Raw genomic sequence first — 17,298 nt, 5'->3', positions numbered from 1 at the left:
TTGGATACAAAGCTCAACATGGACTCTAGGTTCCTGATGTGGTGAAACTACAGGTAAGGGGTGACGGCAACAACCCAATTTAAATCAGCAGCTCCTTCGGGGGTTTGTGCTACATGTGGGGGCGTCGTCCGGGATTGTTTGCCGTTGCCTTGAGCAACTCTGTTGTCTTTTTCTTTTGGTTTTTATGTAAGTATATTATTAGCTACGATTATACCTCAATTTACTCCATGAAATTAATAGTCCTGCTCACATAATGTGTCTACTGTCACTACTCATTCTACTGTCTACTACTCAACTTTCTGCCTATAAAGTCCAAGGAGATTATTCTAGTGCATTGCAAATTTGTATCTAATATCAATATCTAAAGTGGTGTTCCAGTCATTCTTAAGTTTATTAAAAGTCAGCAGCTACAAAAAGTGTAGCTGCTGACTTTTAATAAACAGACACTCACCTGTCCCGCGATCCAGCGATGCAGCCGTCCGAAGCCTTGCTCCCCTCACTCTCCTCCCCGTGGTACCGACATTGCAAGTGTGGGCTCCTGGCTGTGACAGCTTGTGGCTTCACAGCCAAGTGCTCACTGCTCATGCGCAAGTCGCGCCTTCTTAGTGGCCGGGCAATCTTCTGGGACCTGTGACATGTCCCAGAAGATTGCACTTCCCAGAAGGTTCCACTTTTGGGAGGAACTAGGCTTTAATCTACAAACATGCAACTGGTGCTATTAGCAACGCGGTCTGTTCTCCTGGAAGTTCAGCCCCCTCCTCCTTTCCCCGCCGCTGGGCCAATAAGAAAGCGCAGGTCAAACAAATATAAAGAGATTTCCATGCTCAAACTTACCAACCAGCAAGCAACCAACCGAATTGACCTGTCTAACAATATGTGTTAAGAACAGGGGTTTAGTTGCACACATTTGCAAATACATGCGTAAGTTGCAGGCCCCGCCATGGCACCCTGTTTCCTGCAGTCCCTAACTACTGAAAGTCTCCATCTAAGAAGCACATGCATTTATAATGGATAGGTAGGGGACAGGTGAGCCTGGAAGGAGCCACCCCTCCTTAAAGGTACAGGGTCACACTGAACACCCAGCACATGGCACTATGGCAGCAAGGGCGTCAGTACGTTGCCTGACCAATATATTTAGGTACAAAAAAAGTGGCCACTGCCCCCACCTATGGCTGGTCTTTGTAGCAAGGAGCACTGGAAGGACAACGTATGTCAAACAAATATAAAGAGATTTCCAAGCTCAAACCTACCAACCAGCCAGAGACCAACCGAATTGACCTGTCTAACGATATGCGTTAAGAACAGGAGTTTGGTTGCACACATTTACAAATACATGCGTAAGCTGCAGGCCCTGCCAAGGCACCCTGTTTCCTGCAGTCCCTATATAGAAATCACAGCTCGCTTGGCGCATGCGCAGTAGGGAGCCAGGAGTGAAGCCAAAAGGCTTCACTGCCAGTTTCCTTTACCAGGAATGGTGGCGGCAGCACCCAGGACTCAATTCGAAGATCGGCTGGAGTGCCGACAACGCGGGCTCCCTGGACAGGTAAATGCCCTAATATTAAAAGTCAGCAGCTAGAGTATTTCTAGTTGCTGACTTAAAATTGTTTTCACCCATCCTGGACCTCCTCTCTAAGGTATAACAAAAGGCAAAAAAAACATTTTTACTTTTTACAAGAAGGGCAGAGTAATATAGCCCAGCACAGAGTTCCCCCTTACATCAGAGTTTGCAGGGTTCCCCTTTACAGTGCAAGGGAGAACTCTGCACACCTTAATGTAAAAGGGAACATTGTGGACTGCAGAGTAAAGGAGAAATCTGTGGCGTCTGATGTAAGGGGGAATGTTGCAGACTCTAATGTAAAGGGAAACTCTGATGTCAGGGGTGCCTCCTTACACAAGAGTCCACAGAGCTCCCCTTTACATCAGGGTCTGCAAAGTTCTTTCTTACATCAGAGTTCCCCTTTACATCAGAGTCCGCAGGTTTCCCACTTAGAGTGTAAGGGGAACTCAAATGTAAGATGGTCTCTGGTCACCAATGCCCCCTCCTTTACATCAGAGTCTGCAACATTCCCCCTAACATCATAGTCCGCAGCATTCCCCTTTACATCAGAGTTCTCACTTACATCAGATTCTGCACTCTGTAGCAATGCCCTTTACAGCAGAGTTCCCCTTTATTCCAAGGTCCGCAGAGTTCTAAGGGCACTAAGGGCAGGCTCATTCAGGCCATGGTCGGGGGCGTGTCCGGACGTTCAACAGGGAGGACGTGTGCTAGCCCTGCTCTGTCTAGGCTACCTGAATCCATAGCCATCCCTGCCCCTACTCACCTCATCGAAGCGTCTTTTGCATCCCGGGGGTGCCCGGACACTCTCAGCTACGGCCCTTGGGAAATATTTGATCCATCCGGCGATCCGAAGCGGTCCGGGGCCTGCAGTTGGGTCCGAGCCTCGGATGCCCGCCGCCATCTTGGGGCCTACCTGATACTCGGAGCCTCCCGCTCTCCGCTGCTCCGGATCGGAGGCTTCCGAAAAGCTCCTGCGCGGCATCCTGGCTATCCGCACTTGGGATCCCCCCATTCCGGCGACTACTAATCCGGAGATACCTCCTTCGATACGCCGACCTCCGGAGGCCCGACGCCATCTTGCGGCCTACCGCACCGACCTATTCTACCTCCTGGACAGCGGTGAGTGCCGTAATATCTATCATCTACCCCTCGACCGGCTCCTCATCAGTGCTGGGACAATAGTGACTAACTAGAACTAAATCTGGGCCCATACGAAGCCACCCGAGGCCTCCCCGCAATCGGTACTCACCCGGCCGGCCTAGACAGCTAGGAAAGTCCGCAGGTCCGGCCTACTTGTGGAAGTCGGCGGCCATCTTAGTGCTCCAACTACTCCTTATCTACATTTGTGCCTCCATTCGTTTTACTCAGCCACTGCACCTATTACTCCAGGCTCTGCTTAACTTGGATCCCCTTGCTCTGTGGCTGAGGGGACACTGCTGATACCCACATCTCAGTTTCACGAAAATTTCTACAAACAATAACATTATATTGAAATATGAATGTCACTGAGCAAATGTAAGTAAGGGGTGCCCCACACAGCTACCGGCCTTACAGTTCCAGTTATGCCTTCCAAATCAACTAAATCTCGCTCTGCAACAGGCAAAAGATCTGGTAAGAGGTCACTGTCTACTTCAATATCTGCAGGTTCTATCCAACAATATTTGGCTAACGCACGCGGCGATCAGGCCCAAACATCGAGACCAAGCGCCTCTCCCTTATCTCATGTTGCCTCGGTGAGGGGAAGCTCTCCGGCCTCCTCATACTGCTCAGATCTCATGGATGAGCCAGGATCCCCTGCTGGTTCCGAAATGACTACGCTGATGAGTGGTCTTAAAAAAGAACTTGCAGGTATGTTCCATAGCTTGGAAAAGTCTATTAAAAAAGAGATAACTGCAGTTAGAACCGACATGTCACACATCTTGGCCAGAGTGGAGGAAACGGAGCAACGGCAAGATACACAAGCTCTAGCCATTAAAGAACTGCAAGACACTGTTACCCAGCTAGCATTTACTCATCGGACCTCCCTATACAAGCTCGAAGACCTCGAGAACCGCAACCGCAGAAATAACATACGGGTCAGAGGTCTGCCTGAGGCCACTGGAGACAATGACCTAGAACCATCAATACGTGGCATTTTCAACACCATTATGGGTAATTCTGTCACCGCACCACTCCGCTTTGACCGTATACACCGGGCGCTGAGACCCCGTAATGCTAACTCTGACCAACCCAGAGACGTTATCTGTCGCCTGCATTACTTTGAGGATAAAAATGCCATCATGATGAAGATGCGGGGCCTGCCTAACATAGATTTTGACGGGGCAACCATCACCGTATTCCCAGACCTCTCCAAAGATACTTTAGACCGTCGTAGAGCTCTGAAGCCACTCCTTGATCTCTTACGCTCAGAAGGGATCACATATAGATTGGGCTTCCCAGCCTGCCTGATTGCCACAAAAAATGGCCGATCCCATACACTAAGGTTCCCGGAGGAACTTACAACCTTTTTGCAGGCTCTTAGTCTATCGCCCTTGGAACTCCCAGGATGGCAGGACTCAATTCCTAAATTCTTGAACCTCGCAGATTCAATTTGGAGAAAAACCCCTTCAAAGACAGGACGCTCCTCTCTCCCAGGATCTGCACAAAAGCACGGCTGAATTGAGCAAATTTATCCTTTATTTTTTGTTTTTTTTGCTCTCCTCTCATTTAACCACATTCCACCAGTTCAGTTGCTTATTCTCCTACAGTTAACTGGCACCAAGTCAGATTTCAAATACAATTTTTTGTAAACTTACCTGACTAATCTTGCACCAAGCCAGATTTCAAATATAATTTTTTGTAAATTTACCTGACTATCCTTGGTAAACTCTGACTTGTGACTAGTCAGACCACTGATCTCCTTCTATGTTTTTGATGTTGTTTTTTTTTTTTTTTTTTTTTTTTGCCGCATCAGTGTGGTCTACAACATGTGATACCCTGTAGGAATTTCAATGTACAAGTTGATTTTTTGCTAATGCCTACATAACCTTTTTTTATTTAGCTGGAACTAATTTTCCATTTCTAGTTATAAGATGTTTGTTTTATACAGGCCGAGTGCTGTTGGGGCACGTTTCTTCTATTGCCCCTCCCCTACAACATAACCCAGTCCCCCCCTCCTTCTGGGGTTAGCGGGTGCGTGCGACCTTAAAGATTATTTTATCTAATCGCTATTCAGGGTTTTGGATGGCTGCTCGCTCTCTCTTTCCCCAATGGGACCACTGCAGATCTCTGCGTGTTATTCATATGTTTCCCACAAGTTCTTCAATTCATGTATATGATTTTTCCATATGTTTACTCTCTTCTTCTTTTCTTTCCTTCTACTCTTTACTCTACTCTCTCTTCCTCCCCCTATCTCCTCACCTCCCTTTCCCCTGTTGGCATGCGTGGAAGCATAGGCTGAAGGATCCCACTCTGATGTAACAATGGTTACACTGAAGCTCTTATCATACAATGTTAGAGGTCTTAATGTCGCAGCTAAAGGGCACCAAACACTCCGTGAACTAAAACAAGCCGCATGCTCTAAAAGAAACGCATCTAACCCACACAACACTGGTTAAACTGACCTCACCCCATTTTCCGCAATGATACTACAGCTTATCTGACACTAACAAAGCTAAGGGTGTGGCCATTGGGTTTAGCAGAAATATATCCTTTTGCTTGTCTGACATGCTAGCTGATGATTCAGGTCGCTTTCTCTTTCTCCAGGGCTTCATAGGTAATACCCAATGCACATTTGCAAATGTATATTGCCCAAACCAAAATCAGCCTACCTTTTTTTCACAAATTCTAACCAAACTTTCACATTTCGCCAAAGGTCTTACTATCTTAGCGGGGGACATCAACATGCCTCTAGACCCAACAATAGACACGTCCCAAGGCCGCTCTAACATTTCCTTTAAACGCCTGAAATTTGTCAAAAGGAGACTCATAGACCTCCAATTAATGGATGTCTGGCGCCTCCTCCATCCTAAGGAGAAAGATTTCTCCCATTTCTCCACAACACACCACTCATATTCAAGAATTGACAATATATTCCTAGATCACTTTCACCTCCCCCTCTTACAGTCTGCTCACATAGGAACCGCTACTATTTCGGACCATGCACCTGTTTCGATGACGTTGACTATGCCTTCCTTAGCACGCCGCACTAATAACTGGAAACTTAACGACTCCCTTCTTACTAATGAAGCCGAGGTTTCCATACTGTCCTCTTATCTCTTACAATATTTCAAGGAAAACAAACCCTCTGACACCTCTCCCTCCATTGTTTGGGAAGCTCATAAAGCTACTATTAGAGGCCGGTTTATCGAGCTTGGTGCTAGAAAGAAAAGGGAGCATTGTCGGCGACTCGAACAGGTCTTACAACAAATAGCTGATCTAGACAAGCAACATAAACTCTCTCTCCATAATGAGCATCTCCAATCCCTCACACTTAAACGAGAGGAATTAAAGTCTCTCCTTAATTTAGACACTAAGAGGAAATTTCAACGCATTTCACAGAAATTCTATGAGTGGGGAAACAAACCAAGTAGATTACTGGCTAGGTCATTAAAAGCTAAACAAACGCAGTCTTTTATTCCCAAAATTAAACTATCATCGGGAGACCTTGCCCATGCAACTCCAGACATTGCCAAGGCCTTCAAGGAGTTCTATGCAGATCTCTACTGTGTCAAAAATGACTTGTCCTCTCTATCTCAGAAAGAGAGACGTAGACGCATGCTCTCCTACTTGAAAGAAGCTAACCTACCTAAATTGCCTGCGTCTATCTTTAAAGAACTGGAAGCAGATTTCTCAGTAGAGGAATTTCAGGCTGCCTTGAAGTCTACCCCTTCCCGGAAAAGCGCCCGGACCAGATGGGTTCACTATTTACTACTACAAAACATTCTGCTTCCCCATCTCACAGCGTATGCAAACTCAGTCTCTCAATCCTCAGGCTTACGCCCAGAATCCCTCTCCACTCACATTACTGTCATTCCTAAACCTGATAAGGATCCTACCCTCTGTAACAGTTATAGGCCAATCTCATTAATAAATACTGATATTAAATTATTTGCCAAAGTAATGGCAAATCGCCTGCTCCCACTATTGCCTAGCTGGATCTCCAAAGACCAATCAGGTTTCATTCCTAATAGAGAAGCAAAATATAACTCCCTCAGAGCAATTTCCCTAATCCAGTATGTTCAAAGAAGTGCCCAGCCCACCCTACTACTTTCCACTGATGCTGAAAAAGCGTTTGATAGGGTGGACTGGGACTATCTCAAGATGACATTGAGACATTTTGGATTGGGACCCAAGATGTTTCACCGTATTTCATCCCTATACTCTAACCCTACAGCACAAATCAGAATCAATGGGACGTTGAGTGACTCTTTCGTCTTACATAATGGTACTAGGCAGGGATGCCCCCTGTCCCCCCTTCTTTTTGCCATTACCTTAGAACCCTTCCTAGCGACAATTAGGAACAATGGTAATATTCAAGGCGTCCAAGTAGGTAAAAGCTCCCATAAATACGCAGCATATGCCGACGACATACTATTTTTTATTCAACAGCCCCGTATATCGATACCTAACCTAATGTCGGCATTTTCCACTTTCCAGTCAATTTCTAATTTCAAAATAAACCTATCCAAATCGGAAATTTTAAACATTAATCTCTCCCAGTCCGAGGTGACTTCCCTGAAGCCCCTCTTTCCCTTTAAATGGGAACCAAAACATATGAAATACCTAGGTATCTATCTCACTCCCAACCCCCACTCCCTTTTCCGTCATAACTACATCCCTCTGCTTAACAGGATCAGGGAGGACTTACGAAAATGGTCCAGTTTATCTCACACCTGGCTCGGAAAAGTAAATATTATTAAAATGAATATATTGCCCCGCATACTCTTTCTCTTTCAAATGCTCCCACTGGGGGTTCCGGTGGGGTTCTTTACTATTTTGCAAACCATGACCTCCCGTTTTATTCAGAAGAACAGTCACCCCAGGATATCTAGGGAATTACTGTACCGCTCCAAGGGATCTGGGGGACTGGCACTCCCTAATTTTAAGGCGTATTATCATGCGGTTGTACTGTCTAGGATAGCCGATTGGAAATATGCTCTTAATTCAAAATTGTGGGTACAACTTGAATACCTTTTGAGCGGCGCTGATCTCTCGGTGGTTCCTTGGATACCTCGCTCCTGCAGGAATCTTGACCGACTCACCTCAGCACTCACCACATCCTCATTAGATATATGGGATGCCCTACATAAAAAATTCTCATGGGGGTATAACTCTCCTTTAACACCTCTCCTTAACCATAAATACTTTTTACCAGGCTTATTAGATCCCGGCTTCCAATCCTGGAGTCCGAGAGAACCTCTCTTACTACATCACGTCCTCCGTGGCAATACACTTAAACCATTACATATGATACTTGTCCCTAAACCTGCCTCGTTTCTCGACAAATGGAGATACCATCAACTGCAACGTTTCTTGAGTTCTCTCCCTCATCCGCCTAGAAATTTGCAAAATTTAAATCAAATAGAAGAAATATTTCACCCATAAGACCCTCCCTTACATAGTATTTCTCTATTTTATAAAGCTCTTATTGCCCTTCAAAACCCCTCCTTTCCACCTTTCCTGGCGAGGTGGGAGAACGACCTGGGTACCCCCATCTTAGACAACCTAAAGGAAAAGGTTTTACAACTAGCGCACACCTCCTCCCTTGCTTCTAAAATGGCAGAGGTTAATTATAAACTACTCACTAGGTGGCATTACACCCCTGTTAGACTACACCAAATGTTCCCCGCCAGCTCCCCATTATGCTGGAGGAACTGTGGGAACGAAGCCACTCATGCACATGTCTGGTGGTTCTGCCCACTCATTCGGCCCTTTTGGTCGGCCATCTGCAATCTGATCTCACAGATTTCGGAGGTTAGTCTACCCATAGATCCATGAACTGTCCTTTTCCATGCCACTAAAACCCCCATAGGCTCGTATAAACGTTCACTCATTCCTCACCTATTGAACACCGCCAAAGCTTTAATACCTACCTTTTGGGGCCAAACAACAATTCCGTCTATTAAACTCTGGCTGCAGAAGGTTGATGAAGTTCAACTCATGGAGAGTATTGCCCACAACATTAAAGGGACTTCAGAAAAGCATTCAAATACTTGGGCTCCCTGGGTAAAATTTCAGTCCACCCCCTCATATAAGGATATTATAGTGCAAATCTCATAAATTTACCATTTATGCATCACCATTTAAATTTCGACAACTCAGTATATTGCACACGCATGCCAACATCCCTCTCCCCCCATCCCATTCCATCTCACCCTCTATCTTCTTTACTATCCCCTTTCTCTCCCTTAATTTTCTTTCCTATTATCTAGTTTTATACATTTCATTCTTTCTATTCGTTATATTTTACCTCTTTTCTCTAACTGAAGCAAGGTTTTTCATTTTGTTTTTATATTTTGACTCCTATGTTTGCTTTGAAAGAAGCCTCTTTCTACTCAATCATTACATTAACTTCCTTCCTTCCACTTGAATATTCTGAAGTGTTTAATGTATTCCTGGCTTCTTGACACTCAATGTTAATCTCCGTGCGTTGAAATTGACTTTGCTATATCACCATGACTGCACCTAGGTTGTGATATAAGTATATTCTGTCTTTATTTTTCTTTAATAAAAATTTATTAAAAAAAAAAAAAAAAAAAATTCAGGCCATGGTCCTCCCCTGTTTGTTCATCCTCTCATCCTCCGGCTGATCTCCTCCCTGTCCCAGCAGTCCTGCCACTGAGGCTCCTTTCTTGATCCTTCCTCTCCATTCGGACAGCCCTCTCCTCCCCATCCCCATTGCTGCTCTTAGCTCCCCCTTCGCTCCTACAATTTGTAAAAGGCCTATCATGACGTTACTCATAGCACACCCACCCAAGCCAGCCAGCTTCAGAACGGTGCATAAGCAGTTCCAAAGCTGGCCTGCCGCCAATTTTTTTTTTTTTTTTTTATGGGCAGCTGCCGTCTGCAATGGACATTTATGGACAGTGTAAAAATCAGACATTTTTAACAAACTGTCCGTAAATTTGTGGAGGGTTGGATTCCCTGAAGCAAGGTCATATTTAAAGTGGATGTAAGGCTTATTTTTTCATTAAAATATCTGACATTCTTACTTGCTTTGTGCAATGGAATTGCACAGAGTGGTCCCTTTCTTTTTTAGAGTTCCCCACCAGCACTGCCTGCTCCTTCTTCTTACGGGTGTCTCCATAGCAAGCTGGTTGCATGGGGGCACATGTGCAGGCACACTCCAAAGTCAGACTGTGTGCACCCCCCTGATTTCTCCTCACAGGATTTTACTGACAGCCATAGGCTCCCGCTGCTCTCAGAGACTCCAGTGAATGCAGGAAGGGAGGAGCAGCACTGCTGCACACATGAAAGTGCTGGATAGAGAGAAGACTCAGGTAAGTGTAAGTCTAGGTTCACATCTAAGTGGTTGTGGTCGATGCGGTTTTCAGGTGCGTTTTGCGGTGCGTTTTGCATTTTTAAACCTGCGGTTTTTAATGGGTTTTGCATGCAGTTTTCATGCATTTTGTGTTTTGCGTTTGTTTTCTTCTCTTTAAACACACTGTATATAGCTGGCTGCTAAGGAGCAGGCCGTAAAGCCGGCCGCCGCGTCCTTAACAACCGATGAGTCATCAGCTGTCAGCACTGCTGAAAGCTGAACGTAAAAAAAAAGGATTGCCTGCCTGCTAGGTCAGGAAAGGGTGGGGATGAGCGATTGTGGTAGTCTGTGGGCAGGGGGCTTAACGGAATCTGGAAGCCCCCTTCAAGGGGCTCAGATCCAGCCCCTCCCCCCATGTAAATGAGTATGCCCATTCACCAAAAAAGTGTAGAGTGAATAAAGACAGTACAAGAGTTTTTGACAAGTCCTTTATTCAAAAATAAAAAACAATGTCCCCCGATGTAGATTCATCATCAATGACGATGCCCACCGCCAGACCCAAAAAAAGAAAAAGCTCCGCTTGCGATGAATGCAACTACAGTCTGCCAGCTCCGCTGTGTGACATTTTGTCAGGGCTGGGCCCAGCCCTTCCTTCTCTGAGCTGGCTGCTCAGCTGTCGGCTAATTGCCAGCTCCTATCTCTCCACAGGTACTCAGCTGTTGGTGATATCCTGCTCGTCAGTCCTGCCTACTTAAGCCGTCCAGCTCAGAGGATCTCTGCCTTCGCCTTAGTCAACATCACAGAGATGCGCTCCTGCATTCCTGTTAAAAGACTTGCTTGGCTGACATCCCTTCTGGCTCCAGATCCTGCTTGCTGTTTTACTACACTCATCTCCGGCTCCTGACATTTGGCTTGTCTGACTATCTGTTCCGGTTCCTGAACTCTGGCTATGTTTTGAATACGTTTGTTCTATTTATTTTTATTATTAAACAAGTGTGATTTAACTGTACTTCTGTCTCGGTCTGATTTCATGGTTTCTAACACATCTCTTAACTAGCTAAGGGGTGGGTCCACCCGGCGATGTCACCTGGTGGTACGGCCCCCCTGTGACGTTGGCAGCCCAGCATGCATCGGTCAGTGAGAATTTAGATAATTTTAGTCACACAAATAGAGCTTTCTTTTGGTGGGATTTGATCACTGGATTATTTTTTTGCTATATAACATAAAAATACAAAGATTTTAGAAAAAAAAATATTTTCTACTTTCTGTTATAAAACATATCCAATAAAATTAAACGTCTTCATCATTTAGGCCAAAATGTATTCTGCTATATGTCTGTGGTAAAAAAAAAAAACCCAATAAGTGTACATTGTGACTACCTGAGCATTGTTGAGTACCTGGGGTGCCTTTTAATACCTGGGAGTAATGTTAGTGGTGGGAAGTACCTTTAGTGATGGGAAGTACCTTTAGTACCTGGGAGTAACTTTAATACCAGCGAGTAACTTAATACCAGGGAGTAACTTAGTACCTGGGAGTAACATTAATGGTGGGAATAGGGTTGCCACCTTTTCTTCAAGTCAAACCCGAACACTTTAGTGGCACACAGCAATTTTTTTTGTAGTATAAACTATACAAATATTTTGCTATCAAATAACATTTCTAATCATATGAAGTTAATAACAAGAGTGCCCCTCTACATTAGAGTCACAGAGTTCCCCTTTTACATCTGAACTCGCAGAGTTCCCTTTCACTGTAAGGGGGAACTCTGCAGACTCTGATGTAAGGGAGAACTCTGGGGACTCTAACATAAGGGATGCTCTGGGAACCCTGATTTAAGGGGGAACACTGAGAACTCTGTTGTACAGAGAGGACTCTGAAGGGGGAACATTGTGGCCTCTGGTGTAAAGGGGAACTCTGATGTAAGGGGTGCTCTGAGAACCCTAATTTACCTTTGTGTACTCACTCAGAGAGATGGATGGTGAGCTCAATCACCCCTTGGCAGTCAGCACCTCTCATCCAGATGTATCTGAGGCTGCTGGACTTAAACATTTTCTAAAGAGTATGGGCAGACACAGAGGGGTAGGGCCGGGAGGAAGAGGTGCAGATCAAGCCCTCTCTCCTCTCCCGTCTGTGGGTCTGTGGGGGGGGGATTGTTAGTGCTGGCTTTGGGCAGCATAAAAGAGAGTGTAACAGACACTCTCAGCTTAGACAACTGCAGCCAGCAACCTTGCTGGGAAGCCATAGTCCAGTCTGAATAATGTGTCTGGGTTTCAGACAGTCTGAAACCCGGACGCATAATTCCAAACCTGAACTGTCCGGGTGAATCCCGGACAGGTGGCAACCCTAGGTGGGAAGTACCTTTAATACCTGAGGGTAACTTAATACCTTGGAGTCATTTTAGTGGTGGGAAGTACCCTTAATACCTGGGAGTAACTTTAGTACCTAGGAGTAACGTTAGTACCTGGGAGTAACTTTACTGACTGGGAGTAAGGTGCTGAGAGTGTCTCAGGGAGAGTTGGGAGTAGTGAAGGTTACCAATAGCAAATCTTTCTTAATATCCCCACTAGAATAGCGGGTAAAATGTCCAACAGGATTGGTGATGCCACTCAGTGCACATCCTGCTCCATGTATGCGTTCCTTGATGAGCCAATCGAAGGCGAATACTGCTGTGCGAGATGTGAGAGAGTTGTTTCTCTGGAAGCCCAGATCCTGGTTTCGGAAAATCAGGTTGCAACACTGAGAAGCATCATCAACCTGGAAAGGAGCTTGGACATTACCCAGCAGGTGCTGGCGGGGGCCAGTCTAGAGGAGGTTAGAGACATGGAGGCACAGGACCCAGAGGTAGGTAGCTGGGTGACAGATATAAGGAGGGGTAGAGGGAAGATCACTGGGGAGGCCATTCCTGGGTTGGTACACCCCAACAAATATGCAGAGTTGCGTAATGATGGGGTTATAAGCCCAGGGGTGGCAGTGCTAGAGCAGGCGCCCTCCCCTAGCTGCCAGGGGAGTGACAGCTCCAGTAAACAGGGGGGCAGAGATACAGGAAAAGCTAGACAAGTGCTGGTAGCGGGGGAATCAATTAGGAGGACAGAGAGGGTAATCTGTCAGAAACTCCGTGATCGCCGAATGGTATGTTGTCTACCGGGCGCTCGGGTTCGGCACATCGTGGATCGGGTGGACAGATTATTGGGCGGGCTGAAGAGGACCCGGCGGTCATGGTACACGTTGGTATCAATGACAAAGTAAGAGGAAGGTGGATAGTCCTAAAAAATAATTTCAAGGACTTAGGGAACAGATTGAGGAAAAGAACCTCAAAGGTAGTTTTCTCTGAAGTACTACCTGTACCTCGAGCCACACCAGAGAGGCAGCAGGAGACTCTTTAGTAAGGACGGCCTGCACCTTAATGGGGATGGTAAAGCTCTGTTGGGAAGAAAGAGGGCCACAAAGTTGGAGGGGCTTTTAAACTAGGTATTGGGGGGGCGGACAGAGGAAGCAATAGCCGGGAGTGAGCAAAGGACAGAGAATAATAGTGGAGTCGGCGGTGATAATACAGCTGTAACATCTAATCCCAGGGTAAATGAGTGGACAATTCGAAAACAACGCCAGAGGAAACACAAGGAGGAGACAATATGCACACATACAACACTGAGAGGCGCATACACAAATGCTAGGAGCCTGGCTAACAAAATAGAGGAACTGGAGCTGCTATTACACGAGCAGGACTACTTGGACTTTGTAGGAATAACTGAAACTTGGTTTGACAGCTCACACAATTGGCTGGCCAATATACAGGGTATTCCTTGCATCGAAAGGACAGGGAAGGTAGAAGAGGGGGAGGGGTGTGTCTATATGTCAAAAATGATACAAGGGTGGTAGAGAGGAGCGACATTATGTGGAATCAGTGTGGGTAGAACTTCAAGGAGAAGGAGTAAGTGGGAAAGTTGGAACTACTATCACAGTTAGAAATGGCAGCGAAACAGGGAAGTATAATCATAATGGGGTACTTCAATTATCCTAATATGACTGGGCAGAGGGGACAGCACACTCATTAAAGGCCCGCCATTTCATGAATGTCTTACAGGACAACTTCATGTCCCAATTGGTGGATTCCCCAACTAGAAAGATTGCCCTGTTAGATCTATTAATTACGAACGATCCAAATCTGATCTCAGATGTAGCAATACGCGACAGCCTGGGATCTAGCGAGCATAGGATGATCGCATTTGGCGTAAATCATAGGAAAAGGAGGCACGAGGGTAGCACAAAAACACTAAATTTCAAACGAGACAATTTTTCTGAACTGCGTTCAATACTACAAGGCATCAATTGGGACCAAATCCTAGAAACATTGAACACAGAAGAAAAATGGTAATGCTTTAGGAGCATATTAAACAAAGGTATTACACAGTGCATTCCGATGGGCAATAAATATAGAAGAGAGAAGGTTAAACCTGGGTGGCTAAACTGTAATGTAAAAACCATCACAAAAGAGAAAAATATGGCCTTTAAAAAATATAAAAGAGATGGGTCACCATCAGTATTCCAACACTACAAGGAATGCAATAAGAAGTGTGAAAACGCCATCAGGGCGGCTAAAAAAGATCACGAGAGACACATAGTGGAAGAGAGTAAAAAAATAAATAAATACATTTTTTCGATATATTAACAGTAAAAAGGCAAAATCAGAGCACATTTCACACAAAAAGACGAGGATGAGAGGATGGTTACAGACAGGGCCGGTCCTACCATGGGACCCGGTGGGACCATTGGTCCCGGGCGGCAGGTTGACGCCCAAGTAGGCAGTGGTCCCACCCGATCTCTCCGCTCCACCTACCAGCCCTGCTCCTTATCCCACTGTGTGGATGGCCCGGCGCCGTTGCTATTAGAGGTAATGGCAAAGCACTCATGGCTCCCCCCCCATTGCTGCTGACATTTCGGGACAAAAGAAAGTCAGCTTACAGCGTAAAAGGGGGGGAGATTTCTGCTGAGCAGAGACCCCATGATGAAAGAGGGATCGCTGGAGGCATGGCTGACGCTGAGAGAAAGTAAGTGCCAGCCCCACTAATCCAATCTCCACCACCCCTGCTTGTGTCTAACCCCCCCACCATCCCTGCCTGGGTCTAACCTCCCCACCACCCCTGCCTGTGTCTAACCCCCCTCCCACCCCTGCCTGTGTCTAACCCCCCTCCCACCCCTGCCTGTGTCTAACCCCCATCACCCCTGCCTGTGTCTAATCTCCCGCCACCCATGCCTGTGTCTAACCCCCCACCACTCCTGCCTGTGTCTAACTCCCCTACCACCCCTGCCTATGTCTATGTCTAACCCCCCTACCAACCCTGCCTGTGTCTACCCCCCTACCACCCCTGCCTGTGTCTAACCCCCGCCACCCCTGCTATGTCTGACCCCCCTGCCTGTGTCTAACCGCCCACCACCCCTGCCTGTGTCTAACCCCCCGCCACCCCTGACTGTGTCTAACCCTCACCACTCCTGCCTGTGTCTAACCCCCCTACCACTCCTGCCTGTGTCTAACCCCCCTGCCACCTCTGCCTGTGTCTAACCCCCCTTCCACCCCTACCTCTGTCTAACCCCCCGCCACCCCTGCCTGTGTCTAACCCCCCTGCCACCCCTGCCTGTGTCTAACCCCCTGCCACCCCTGCCTGTGTCTAACCCCCCGCCACCTCTCCATGTGTCTAAGCCCCCTGCCACCCCTGCCTGTGTCTGACCCCCCTGCCACCCCTGCCTGTGTCTAACCCCCCGCCACCTCTCTCTGTGTCTAAGCCCCCTGCCACTCCTGCCTGTGTCTAACCCACCTACCACCCCTGCCTGTGTCTAACCCCCTGCCACCCCTGCCTGTGTCTAACCCCCCTACCACCCCTGCCTGTGTCTAACCCACCCCCAACCCCTCCCTGTGTCTAACCCCCCCCACTACCCCTCCCTGTGTCTAAGCCCCCCGCCAATCCTGCCTGTGTCTAACCCCTCTACCACCCCTGCCTGTGTCTAACCCCCTTACAGCACTTGCCCGTGTCTAACTCCCTCTACCACCCCTGCCTGTGTCTAACCCCCCTGCCAACCCTGCCTGTGTCTAACCCCTGCCACCCCTGCCTGTGTCTAAACCCCTCCTACCACCCCTGTCTGTGTCGAATAACCCCCCTGCCTGTGTCTAAAGCCCCTGCCTGTGTCTAACCCCCCACCACTCCTGCCTGTGTCTAACGCCCCTGCCACCCCTGCCTGTGTCTAACCCCCCAACACTCCTGCCTGTGCCTAACCCCCGCCACCCCTGCCTGTGTCTAACCCCCACCACACCTGCCTGTGTCTAACCCCCCCGCCACCCCTGCCTGTTTCTAACCCCCGCCACCTCTGCCTGTGCTAACCCCTCTACCACCCCTGCCTGTGTCTAACCCCCCCTACCACCCCTGCCTTTGTCTAACCCCCCCTACCACCCCTGCCTTTGTCTAACCCCCCTGCTAACCCTGCCTGTGTCCAACCCCCCTAACACCCCTGCCTGTGTCTAACCCCCCTACCACCCCTGCCTGTGTCTAAACCCCTCCTACCATGCCTGTCTGTGTGGAATAACCCCCCTGCCTGTGTCTAACTCCCCACCACTCCTGCCTGTGTCTAACCCCCCGCCACCCCTCCCTGTGTCTAACCCCCCCGCCACCCCTGCCTGCTTCTAACCCCCGCCACCTCTGCCTGTGTCTAACCCCCCTATCACCCCTGCCTGTATCTACCCCCCACCACCCCTGCCTGTGTCTAAACCCCCCACCCAACCCCCACCCCGCACAACCGCTGATGCCGCCTCTGTCTGAAACAAACCACCACTGTTGCATGTAAACCTGACTTCCTGATACATTAAATTTTTGTTTTAATTGTCATGATATAAATTAATGGATGTGGGGGCCTTTTTGGTGGGCGTGATTTTTTTTTTTTTTGGCGGGGGGGCAGCATTTCATTCCTGGGTCTAGGCAGCACACTGTCTTGGGCCAGCCCTGGTTATAGATGACACAAAGAAGGTAACTGTACTAAATGCCTTTTTCTCCTCAGTTTTTACATAGGAAAAGGAGGGGTTTACCAACAGCGACTGTACTGTTAGCAACGAGGGTATGTCCTGTGTTGTGTCACTAACAGAGGCCGGAGTGAAGGAAACACTTAATTAACTGTAGAAGGGAAAGACACTTAGGGGAGACAAGAAAATAGCTGCACGCCCCGGGAATTGTCAGAAAAAAGGGTATGTCCCCCATATGGGGTTTTTTAGCAGCAAAAAGTTTAAGGAATACTACAT

This window comes from Aquarana catesbeiana, linkage group LG03 (assembly GCF_042186555.1).
Source record: "Aquarana catesbeiana isolate 2022-GZ linkage group LG03, ASM4218655v1, whole genome shotgun sequence".
In the NCBI taxonomy this organism is placed as follows: Eukaryota; Metazoa; Chordata; class Amphibia; order Anura; family Ranidae; genus Aquarana; species Aquarana catesbeiana.
This window is presented reverse-complemented; position numbering follows the sequence as displayed.